Source organism: Balaenoptera borealis (assembly GCF_965194805.1).
Source record: "Balaenoptera borealis genome assembly, chromosome: 5".
NCBI classification, from domain to species: domain Eukaryota; kingdom Metazoa; phylum Chordata; class Mammalia; order Artiodactyla; family Balaenopteridae; genus Balaenoptera; species Balaenoptera borealis.
Window position 1 is genome coordinate 64,521,289 of NC_138862.1, and position 13,091 is coordinate 64,534,379.

The 13,091-nt window shown below is 33.2% G+C and overlaps 1 long non-coding RNA gene across 1 annotated transcript; it reads right to left on the minus strand.

Annotated features, from left to right (window-relative positions):
- Positions 1-1,711: 1,711 nt before the first annotated feature.
- Positions 1,712-12,697, minus strand: LOC309630072. Its single transcript, XR_014245407.1, has 2 exons — positions 12,365-12,697; positions 1,712-12,315 (listed from the first exon to the last, which is right to left on the minus strand). It is a non-coding gene; the product is annotated as an uncharacterized lncRNA (long non-coding RNA).
- Between the last annotated feature and the right edge of the window lie 394 nt (positions 12,698-13,091).

The following is a 13,091-nucleotide window of genomic DNA, read 5'->3' on the forward strand; positions in this document are numbered from 1 at the left end:
TATTTTATAAGGATTTTTGTATATACTGAACTTGCTAATCTCTGTCGTAAATTTGAATAATTTATTTGTACATTTTTCCAGATTCACAATCATCTCACTTACAGATAATAAGAATTTATTTATTTCAAATTCTTTTAGCTTCTCTTTTTCTTCATTGCATTGGTTGAGACCTTGAGGACAGTGATGATAATGGGGATCTTTGTCTTATTCACAAACTCAAAAAGAAAGCTTTCAACATTTGATCATTAAATGTTTCTGGAAACTTTTATTATAGATACCTCTTATCATATTAATGAGGTTCCCTTCTACTTCTAGATCACCAAATATTTTAATTTTTTAAATCAAGAAATGGTGTTGATTTTTGTCAACTTCTTTTTCTATGTATATTAAAATTAATAACTTTTCACTGTAATGTAAATTTTTGATGGCTTAAAATGGTTAATTTTTAATGCTAAATCAAACTTGTACTCCTGTGATACATTTGAGCTTGGCAGTGATCTATTATCTTTCTTATACAGTACTGTATATTCTTGGAGTTTGCGTTTGCTAATATTTTGTTTGAATTTTTGAATTTATAATTCATGATTGGTGTTGGACTTTAATTTTAATTTCTAGTCTAGTCCTCAGCAGTTTATAAAAATATATTAAAGTGTAACATACACACACTAAAAAGTACATTTTTAAGTATGCAATTTTGATCTATCTTTGTGTATATATATGTGTGTATTTACACAAGCACACACACACTAGTAAATTATCACCACAATCAAGATAATGAACATACACATCACTCTCAAAAGTTTCCTCATGTCCATTTTTAATCTCTCCCTTTGGCTCATCCTTAAACCCACTTCCATCTCCTGGGAACCACACTGAATTACTTTCTGTCACTATGGATTAGTTTGCATTGTCTAGAACTTTATATAAGTATAATTATACAGTATGTACTTTTTATGGTCTAGCTACTTTCACTCAAAATTAACTATTTTGACATTCATCTATATTGTACATATCAAGAGTTTGATATTGTTATTGCCAAATAATATTCCATTATATTGACATACTACAATTAGTTTATTCATCCATCCATTGATGGGCATTTGAGTTGTGTACAGCTTTTGACTATTACAAATTAAGGTGCTCTGAATATTGTTGTATGATTATTTGTATGAATAAACATTCTAATTTCTCTAGGGTAAATATGCAAATGTTTAAAGTTGGGGTCATATGTAGGAATACACTTAACTTTTAAGAAATTGCCACATTATTTTCAGAATGGTTCTACCATTTTACATTCCTACCAGTAGTACACAAAAGTTCAGTTGTTCCATACCCTTGTCAAACTTGGTATTGTCAGTCTTTTTAATGTTAGCTATTCTAATAGGTGTGGGAGTATATCATTGGTGTTTTAATTTGCCTTTCCCTAATGGCTAAAGATGTTGAATATCTTTTCATATGCTTATTTTCAATCTGTATATCACTTTATAAAGTGTCTCTTATAAAGGACTTCTCTGGCACTCCAGTGGTTAAGACTTGGCACTCTCAATGCAGGGGGCACAGGTTTGATCCCTTGTTTGGGGCACTAAGGTCCCACCCATGCTGTACTAAGATCCTGCATGCTACACGGCGTGACCAAATTAATTAATTAATTAATTAATTAACTGACCTGACTCCTCTTAAAAAAAAAAAAAGTGTAACTTCAAATATTCCCTTTGTTTATTCTGGGGGGGGAGCCAGTTGGTTTCTTATTCTTGAGTTTTGAGAATTCTTTATACTTTCTAGATACAATTCTTTTATTAGACATGGGATTTGCAAATATTTTCTCACAATCTTTAGTGTTTTTTTCCCCATTCTACTAACAGTGTATTTCAAAGAGCAGAAATTTTGAAGTCTAATTTATTGGTCCTTTTACTTTACGGATTGTACTTTTTACTGTTTTATCAAAGGAACCTTTCTTTGCCTAACCTAGGATCATTAAGACACACTCTATGTGTTCTTGAAATTCTATGGTTTTAGGTTTTATATTTAAACGTATTAGCTATTTTGAGTTAATTTTGCTATAGTGTGGGATATGAATTGAATGAAATGAATCAATATTGAGGCCTTTTTGCATCTGGATAAACAAATTTTTTAAGAACTATTTGTTGAAAAATTTATGCTTCTCCAATGAATTGCCTCTATACCTTTGTCAAATTCAAATAAGTATATATTAATTTTTTTAAATTAACTATCTATTTGCAAGTCTATTTCTGGACTTGATTTGGTTCCCTTGATCTATTTGTCAATTTTCATGGCAAAACCACAGTATCTTGATTACTATAATTTTAAAATAAATAAATCTTAATGTCAGGTAATATAAGTTCTACAACTTTACTCTGCATTTTCAATGCCATTTTTTCTACTTTAGATACTTTACATTTCAATATGAATGTTAAAATTAGCCTTCTGAAAAACTAGCCTACAAAAATCTCCTTATAAGGTTTTAATTGACATTACATGGAATCTATAGATCAATTTAGAGAGAAATGACAGGTTAAAAATATTGAGTCACCCAATATAGGAACACAGTATCGCCATCCTTTTAGGGATTCCTTAATTTTTCTCAGAATTTTCTATTTTTAAGTGTAAAGGCCTTGTACATTTTTATCAGATTTATCTCTAAGTATTTGCTATTTTTGATGCTATTGTAAATGGTATTTTTAGCATGTTAACTACTGATTATCAGTACATAGAAATCCAACTAATTTTGTATGTTGATCTTATATCCTACAACCTTGCTAACCTCACATATTAGATTTATTCTTATTTATTTTAGAGTCCATAAGATATTTTACACAACCAATTGTGTTTTCTGTAAATTAAGACAATTTTAATTCTTCCTTTCCTACAATGTTATTTAATCTTTTTCTTATCTTTTTGGACTGACTGGAACCTCCAGTACAATGTTAAATAAAAGTGGTGAGAATGAATATCTTTACTTTGCTCATGATCATAGGAGAAAACACTAACTTTATGCACCATTAAGAATGACGTCAGCTGAAAGCTTTTTGTAGATGACATTTATACAATTCAAGACATCTCTTCTACTCCTTGTTTTCTGGGAAGATTTTATCAGTAATGGATGTTGGGTTTTTCAAATGCTTTCCCTGTATCTATTGAGATAATCACTTCCTTTGCTGTTGCTGTTGTTGTTCGTGGTGGTGGGGGTGGCGGTGGTAGTGTGTGTGTGTGTGTGTGTGTGTGTGTGTGTGTGTGTGTGTGTGCAAGTTTAGTCTTAATAAGGTCAATTACATGGATTGATATTTAAATGTCAAACCAACTTTGCATTCCTGGGATAAGCCCAAATTGGTCATATTATATTATTTTCTTTATACATTGTTGGATATAATTTGCTAAAATTTTGTTGAAAATATTTTATGTATGTTCATGAGGGATACTGTTCTGTAGTCTTCTTTTCTTGTAATGTGTTAGTCTGGTTTTGCTATCAGAGTACCACTGGTCTTATAAATGATAATAGGAAACAGTCTCCTCAATTTTCTGGAAGAGTTTGTGTTTAGACATGTTTTATGGCCTGGTATGTGTTAACTATTTATAAATGATTTATGCATGATTGAAATTAATGTACATTCTGCAGTTGACGAGTCAACTTTGTTAATTACATTTTCTAATAGTTTATATCCTGATATTTTTAAGTGCTTTTCTATCAATTTCTAAGAGAAGAGTGTTGAACTTCCTAACTTTGGAAATTTATCAATTTCTCATTGCACTTTTGTCAACTTTTGCTTTAAATAATTTGATACTTTGCTAATATAGGCATATAATTTTTAAATTGCTGTATCAGTCTGATCATTGAATCTTTTATCAGTTCAAATGATTCCTTTTAACTCTACTAATTCTATTTGCCTTAAGATATCTTTTGTTGCTAATTAATGTGCTATATCAACTGTCTTTTAATTAAGATTTAATGGTGTGTCTTTTTCCATGCACTGAATTTCAGCATTTTCTATACCTATGCATTTTAGATATCTTTCTTACACACAGTATAAACTTTTTGTTCCCAGTCTCATTATCTTTATTTTATTTTATTTATTTGTTGAAGTATTGTTGATTTACAATATTATATTAGTTTCAGGTGTACAGGATAGTGATTCAGTATTTTTATGGATTATACTTTTTTAAACTTATTATTAAATTTTGGCTATATTCCCTGTGCTGTGCAATATATCCTTGATGCTTAGTTATTTTTTACAAAATAGTTTGTACCTCTTAGTCCCCTACCCTTTTATTGCCCTCCCTCTTTCCTTCCCTCCTCTGGTAACCACTAGTTTGTTCTCTATATCTGTGAGTCTGTTTCTGTTTTTTTTACATTCATTTGCTTGTTTTCTTTTTTAGATTCCACATATAAGTAATGCCATATAGTATGTGTCTTTCTCTGTCTGACTGATTTCACTAAGCATAAGACCCTCCAGCTTCATCCATGTTGTTGCAATTGGCAAAATCTCATTCTTTTTATGGCTGAGTAATATTCTATTGTGTGTGTGTGTGTTTGTGTGTATCAATCACATCTTCTTTATCCATTTATCTGTTGAGGGACACTTAGGTTGCTTCCATATCTCAGCTATTGTAAATAATGTTGTTATGAACATTGGGGTCCATGTATCTCTTTGAGTTAGTGTTTTCATTTTCTTTGGATACACCCAGCATGAAATTACTGGATCATCTGGTAGTTCTATTTTTTTATTTGGAGGAGGAACTTTACATTGTTTTCTATAGTGGCTGCAAGAATTTACATTCGCACCAAAAATATACTAGGGCTCCCTTTTCTTTACATCTTCACCAACATTTGTTATTTGTGGTCTTTTTGATGATAGACATTCTGACAGGTGTGAGGTGATATCCCATTGTGGGTTTGATTTTCATTTCCCTGATGATGAGTGATGTTGAGCATCTTTTCATGTGTCTGCTGGCCATCTGTATACCTTCTTTGGAAAAATGTCTATTCAAGTCTTTGCCCATTTTTAATTGGGTTTTTTGTTTTTTCCATATTGCGTTGTAAGAACTGTTTATATATTTTGGATATTAACCCATAGTCAACAATATCATTTGCAAGTATTTTCTCCCATCCACTAGGTTGTATTTGTTTTTTTAATGGTTTCCTTGTTGTGCAAAAGCTTTTAAATTTAATTAGGTCCCATTTGTTCATTTTGATTTTGTTTCCTCTGCCTTAGGAGACAGATCTGTGAAAATATTGCTGCAATTTATGTCGGAGAATGTTCTGTCTAGGTTCTCTTCTAGGAGTTTTATGGTTTCCAGTATTACATTTAGGTTTTAATTCACTTTGAGTTTTGTTTTTGTTTTTTTTTGTTTTTTGTTTTTTTTTGGTATATCGTGTGAGAAAATGTTCTAATTTTGTTTTTTACATGTACCTGACAAGTTTTCCCAGGACCACTTACTGAAAACACTGTCTTTTCCTCATTGTATTCTTGCCTCCTTTGTTGTAGATTAATTTACCATAAGTGCATGGGTTTATTTCTGGGCTCTCTGACTGTTCCATTGATCTCTGTGTCTTTTTTGTGCCAGAACCATATTGTTTTGATTACTGTAGCTTTCTAGTATAGTCTGAAGTCAGGGAGCATGATACCTCCAGCTTTGTTCTTTTTTTCTCAAGATTGCTTGAGCTATTCAAGGTTTTTATGGTTCCATATAAATTTTAGGATTATTTTGTCCTAGTTCTGTGAAAAATGTCACATATTTTGATAGAGGTTGCATTGAATCTGTTGATTGCTTTGGGTAGTATGGACATTTTCACAATATTAATTCTTCCAATCCAAGAACAGAGGGTATTTTTCCATTTCTCTGTATCATATTTAATTTCTTTCATCAATGTCTTAGAGTTTTGAGAGTATAGGTCTTTCATCTCCTTGGTTAAGTTTATTCTCAGTTATGTTATTCTTATTGAAGCAATTTTCAATGGAATTGTTTTCTTGCTTTCTCTTTCTGAAAGTTCATTACTAGTGTATAGAAAAGCTTCTGGGTCATAAGTTCTATGTGTATGGAAATTATGCCCATTTTGCACATCACTGGGTATTTAAACCTAGTATAGTACCTAGAATATGGAAGTTAGATAATATAGATTTAAATGAATGAATAAGAGAATGAATAAATTAATAAGCATAGTACCTGCACTTGTGGTATATACAGCCTGGTGCATAGCTATTGAAAACTTTCTAGATTTCCCCAGCAAGGGTCTCTTCAGTCTCAGGTATATTTCTAGATGAAAGTCAAGTTCATATGCATGATCCTTTGCTATATACCCATGGAGCAGATCTAAGTACTAGTGCTAGCCATGGTGTTACTAGTGCCTATCACAACTTTCATTGTATATTGTTCTATTTTGGTTCATTGGAGTGTATTGATGGGTTTAGAGAGAGTGGCAGCCTCAGTGTTCTAAGCATCTAAAAGAGCTATGGAAATGTGCTGGGTGAGCTTGGAGAGGGTAGCTGGATTTGAAACTTTGAGGATTTGTGGCCTTTTTCATCTTTAACCATTCCAAGATATAGACCTATAGATACTGACATAAGCATACAACTTTCACTGGGGCAACAATTACATGACACCTATTATTTGAATCTCATCCCCCAGAGTTACTTCCTTTTCTTTCTATTTCGCACACCACTGAATGCCTTTTAGTCTATTTTTTCAACAAATAGTCTTAAAATGTGCAAAGCACCTGCTATCACTTGGTGATAAAATATGAGTAATCCCTGTCTTTATGAAACTTATGATAAGTGGACAAGGTAAAGAAATAAAATAAGCAATTATACCACAGTGTGATAAGGAAATAGAAAAATGACAGACATCTACGTGGAACTGGGGCTTGTCAGAAGGATCCCTTTATATTACTTCTGGGATACCTCCTCTGACCCTCTATGTCTTGGTTAGATGTGACATTCCTGTGTTCAGTGAGAGTACCACATTGCTCAACTCCAGAGGCGACACTAATATTATCATGCAAATGGTGTCCCCTGGATTGTTCAGCATATACTCCATGCAACTCAGCTACTCTAATGGCAAAAGCAGCCATGATTATTTTGAAAAGGCCAATTCTTAAGGAGAAGACAACGAATTATTATAGCTGGTCTAAACTATGGAGAGGTGTTTTATCAATAGGAAGTATAAGAGTAGTAGTCTTCCAGGTTTTGGTACATAGTTACTCCATCAATAAAATAATAATAGATGAGAGACAGGAACCTTGAGACCTTATGCAGTGCTGCCAAATCAAGACATAAGCTGGTGCCAGACAGTGATGATTTAGTAATCCATTAAGGAAAAGGTGATGGAAGATGGTATCGCTTCTGGATATTCATGAGGCTGTAGGCTTTAGAAGACTGATTTCCATAACTCAGTACTTCAGATCTTCAGATGATCAGAACTAGGAACAGTCATAGGGGTTGACGTATTTGAGGCCAAAACAGTCCTGGAAGAGGTTATTTCTAATGAAACTAGAGTCTCAGCAGTGGGAGTAAAGGTTCTTAATAAGGCCTGCTTCAATGTGTTATCTATATATTGTGCAAGATGTCTGTCCTTTGTAAGCTAGGGAAAGCACCTCCTCACCTGAAAGCTCCTGACTGTAGCTAGCATGTATGTCCAGAATCCAGGGCCCAGGAGTGACAGGCATGGCGGTATATGGCAGGAGCTACCGAGATTACTGAAGAGCTGAAGCTTAGATTTTCCAGTCAAAGTCAAGGGCACTTTCTGATCTGATTGGCCAGGCATCTGAGCATTTAATCAACGCAATCATGCCTTTTTACAAGGCAGGGTAGGAGGCCAAACCTCACAGTCTGAATCCATGCCCTGAGGACACATGTAACTATGCAGGAGAACTATAGACTTTCTTCATGTAAACCTGCAGCTCTTGGATTCTTGTTTAGCTCTGATATTTACAATCCACTTTTAAGATAAGGAGTATTTGGAAACTTTATTAAATTAAATCTGCAATCAGCCAAGAATTTTTTTCTTTAATTTAGTTCCAAAATTCCTGAAGAAAAAAAACAGTATTAAGTTTTTCAGCAGGAGCTTTATACACATTGCAAAATAACTGTTTACCAGTTTGTGTAGGCAGTAAATTTACCTGTGAAGAATTAAATATGAATACAAGAACTCTCATATATACAGAGAAGTAATTTCTTTTTGAAAATCCACCATATATTGCTCTGGGTGCTTTGTGCTTGCCTAATCATGAGTCATCTCCTTCTTTTGATGAAGTAATTCATAACTGAATGTTTTCATCATGAAAATAAGAGCCCACTTCAAATTCTCTTTATGAGAAAGTCTGTGCTTTGGACATGAGATGATCATTTCTCTTGAGGAAACAACACTAAAAAAAATCAAAACTTGTTTTTAGCACAGAAACTGTAGCTCTAAATTTGTTTAAATAGGTTCAGTTTTCTATTTCAATTCCTGTGTCAAATGCAAGTGTGGGAAGAATTTTTAGCATCATGGATAATCTGCAAAATGATGCAACTCTGCATCAGGACTACAACAAAATGAATATATAGTCAGTATACAGGAAATGCTGTGCCTTTTTAAAAGCACTTTTAATATGAGTGGTAGAAAAAGATGGGTATTTGAACTCAAAGACATAAAATGCTATGTATTCTAATATAGATCGTAAGGTATAATTTAGATCATCCTAATATGAAGCCACTGAGTTGGAAACTCGGGAATTCAGACAAGAGCTAAAGAGAAACAGAAGGTGGGATTTATTTCCTGAGCCAACTAACATCAGGCTAAAATTGTTGGTTCATTTTTTTTCTCCTTTTTGATGGATGGACCTTTTTCACCCTTGAAAATGTGACCAAACAATACATAAAATTCTGTTAACAATAATTATCTTTGGGGGAGGGACAAGAGGCAGAGGAGGAAAGCTCTGATACCCATTATAAACATTTTGAACAATTATTTGAATATTCTAATAAGGTACATGGATTACCTTTTTAAAATGTCAATAGGTATTTTGTAGGTGGAAAGATTGTGAACTATATATGTTTTCATTTTTATACTTTTGTGTACTAAAAGCACTGATGTTATTTTTGAGCAATACTCATTCATTGTCAAAAATTAGAAATAACTGATAGACAAAAAACATTTTGTCTATTTTCAAAAACAAAAACATTTTCAAACCCCATGATCCATTCAAAGACAACTGTTAGCTTTTAGATGTTTATTCTTCCAGATTGTTTTCTCAAATAGAGTATGCTAATTTAACACCTAATACATAACTTTCCATATCACTTAATATAATTCTGCATTACTATTTTAAGGACTGTATATAAAATGTACCATAATAAATGAGTTCATTATTGTTGGAATCATAGGTTGTTTTACGTTCCTCCTTCTCCCTTCATATTTGTGCATTTGTCTCATTATTTCTTAGGATAAATTCCTAGAAAAGCATTGCTGGCCCAAAAGGAAGGCATATGTTTAAGGCATTTGATACAGTTGCCAAATTGTCTTTCAGGAAAGTTGGACCAATTTAGACTACCATTAGCAGTGTATCAGAATGTCTGTTTCTTCCAACCCATGCTGTCACTCAGTTTTGTCAGTCATTTTAATATTTGTCAATGTAGTAAGCTAAAAATTAAATCTCATTTTATTTGCATATTTTGAAGTTAAATATATTTTCTTCTCTCTTGAATTACCTGTTATTGTCCAGAGTATTTTTTCAATTGAGATGTTTAACAATTGCTGTTAAAACTCTTTGTATGATAGTATATCAACATATATTTATATATTCTGTAATTATCTTTCCCAGTTTAGTGTTCAATCTCAACTACATTTATTCTGTTTCTTTTTCCATAGACAAGGAAGTTTTACATTTTATTTTTAAATTGATTGACAGACTAAACATATAAATAGAACAATGACCAGGCCATATATAAAACAAGAACTTTGATCCACAACCTGCAGCCACTTTCCCAGGAAACCAACTCCTACAATAAACAACTAGGAAGCCAGTTTGCTACAAGTCAGACTTGCAGGAACAGAGATTGCTATGCCTAGTGTCAATCCAGGAAGCTAAACAATGACTTCTGTATCAATCAGCCCCAAATGGCCAGGATATGATTAGTAACTGACAGCTTCCTTAATTTTGTCCCCACTTTCAACTTAGAACCAAGTAGAGAAAGCCAAATATGTACCCCTAACCATTCACATAAGATGTCCCACTTCTAGTTATCCTGCTTAGAGCTTCCCCTTGCCAACAGCCTCAATCAGGCCATACCAGAATCCTTCTCTTTTTTCCACCATACAGCTTTCCCACTCTGCCTGAGTTTCTGCCAAAACACAAGTGATAGTGGCTGACTCCCTTGCCATTGCAAGCTCTGTATAAATAACTTTGCTCTTCTTATTTGGCTAGTCTTCATTTATTTCCACACTATGTATTCTCATGTTGTTTCTCCTTTGGTGCTACATGTAGAAATCTTCTTTATCACAAGTTTATGTAATTTTTAACTGTATTTATTTATACTTTATTGAAGAGTCAATACAGTATGCTGGTTCAAAGTGCTTGCTCAGGAACTAGATTATTTGGATTTTGATATCTGGGCTGCAACTAATCAGGTAAATGACTTGAACAAATTACCTAATCTCTCTGGCCTCAGTTTTCCCATCTGTATAATGGTTATAATATTACTTCCTCTGGGTTGCTGTGAGGACTATGTGAGAATGCTTAAACCAGTGCCTAATACATAGTTAGAACCCGATATGTTACTTTCAGTGTCTATATTTTTTCCAAGCACTTTATGATCACATTTCTGATTATGGGAGGGTTTTACATGATTCTTACATGAGGTTACAAGCACACCCTAAGAATCAGTTGAGGAATAGGTTTTGATTTCAACCACTTTAGGCTCTCTGCACTTCAGGGCAAGGATGTATTCACAAAAGCAAGAAACTGAGGGAAGCTTAGGCATGTTGCTTGGGCCGGCAGGTTGAGAACTGGGGAAATGTTGCCATTTACAGGCACATGGATGCCCAAGACTCAGTCCCAACCCAGAGTGCCCACAATCTTGTGTATCATTTCATCCACCAGAGTGAATCAATTTTTTCTTGATTCCATATATAAGTGGTATCATACAGTATTTGTCTTTCTCTGACTTAACTTCACTTAGCATAATACCCTCCAGGTCCATCCATATTGTACCCTCAAGGTCCAGCCATTATCTCATGGCTGAATAATATATAATCATATTTTCTTTATCTACTCATCTATAGATGAGCCTTAGATTGTTTTCATATCTTGGCTAATATGAATAATGCTCCAATGAACATGGGAGTACAGATATCCCTTTGAGATCCTGTTTTCATTTCCTCTGGATACCTTCCCAGAAGTGGGATTGCTGAATCATATGGTAGTTCCATTTTTAAATTTTTAAGAAACCTCCATACTGTTTTCCATAGTGGCTGTACCAATTTACATTACCACCAACAGTGCACAAGAGCTCCCTTTTCTCCACATTCTTGCCAAAGCTTGTTATCTCTTGTTTTTTGATGATCGCCATTCTAACAGGTGTGAGGTGATCTCTCATTGTGCTTTTGATTTGCATTTCCTTGATGATTAATGATGTCGAGCACATTTTCATGTACCTGTTGGCCATCTAGAAAAAATAATCTACTTAATAAGCACCCTAGATGACTTTGAAGATGATGGTATGTAGACCCTACACTGAAAACAATACTATAGATGTGCTCAGGGACTAAACTGGCTTGCATGTGATTTTGTATCTAAAGTATGAATTTTTAAAAAATGACATGGCATCAGGGGAATAAGAGGAGGGATTCAATTCTCCTCCTCCTTTCATCTTTTTCAAACAGTCTTTAGAGAAAGAGGCCTATTATTATTATTTTGTCCTTAAAGATTACATTAAAATACTTGGTTTCTTTAGTGTTGCAACTTCTCTGTTTTGCAGTTCAGAGCATTCTGTCAATGGGATAAATCTTGGGATGTCTGAGGAAACACTGGTCACCTTGACCCTCTCCTCCAATTACCAGTACCTTTAGTTTTAGTTAGACACAGTGTCTTAAACTGTGTTTTTCTTGGAGCTTTTCATACAATAGCAACTATCCTTTTTGATCTTTACAAATGAAATTTTTAAAAAATAAAGAAAAGAATGAGGGAAAATATTTAACTTGTTTCAATCTCACACACGCACATAATTATATCTAGTACTTAAATATATGATTTTATACTGTCTCCAATTATTTCATGTTTTTATCTTGTCTTTTCAAGATAAAGATGGCAAGACAGTAGTATAACTTTATCAGTAGTATATTTCAAGATAAAGATGGCAAGACAGTAGTATACTTCATCAAGACAGTAGTATACTTCTTGTCTAGATGGCATGACAGTAGTATACTTCATTACTCTTATCTGCTGCAAGGAGGAAAATAAGCACATAATAAATATTCTGATTTAGCTTTTTTCTCTCTCATTATGATTTGGTCATTCTTTTCTACTAATTTTATTCACATTGTACATTTTGTCTTCTCTTTCCTCCGTTTTCCTGCTCTTTAAAGGCGAAGTCAACGTTTTCCCCTCACATTATCAGGAGATAGTCCTATAACAAGATGGAATGCCAGAGCTTAAATATATCCCTTCATATAGACTCCTGGTTCACACTCTTACTAGTTTATGATATTTCTGATATTATGATATTTATGATATTTCTGACTCAGTTTTCTTAGTGTGTAAAATTAGGATAATAGTCATATCTACGTTATAGGTCAACAAATTTCAAATTTGTTTCAAATAGGTTTGTTGAAAGGATTATATAAAGTACATAAAGTATTTACAATGGTACAAAGAATATAAATAAGTTCTTAATAAATATCAGTTATTATAAACATAATTTTTCCAACTGAGACATTGCACTAAGGCATCTCCAGAGTTAACATAGTTGTGTTTTTCATTTATAAAATATGATAAAAAATGTTATTTAATTAAAACTTCTCAGAATAGTTTAATAATACTACCTCAACTTTGTATATAAGTAAATTGAGTGTCAGATATGTTAGTGTAGGGGGTCTGGGCA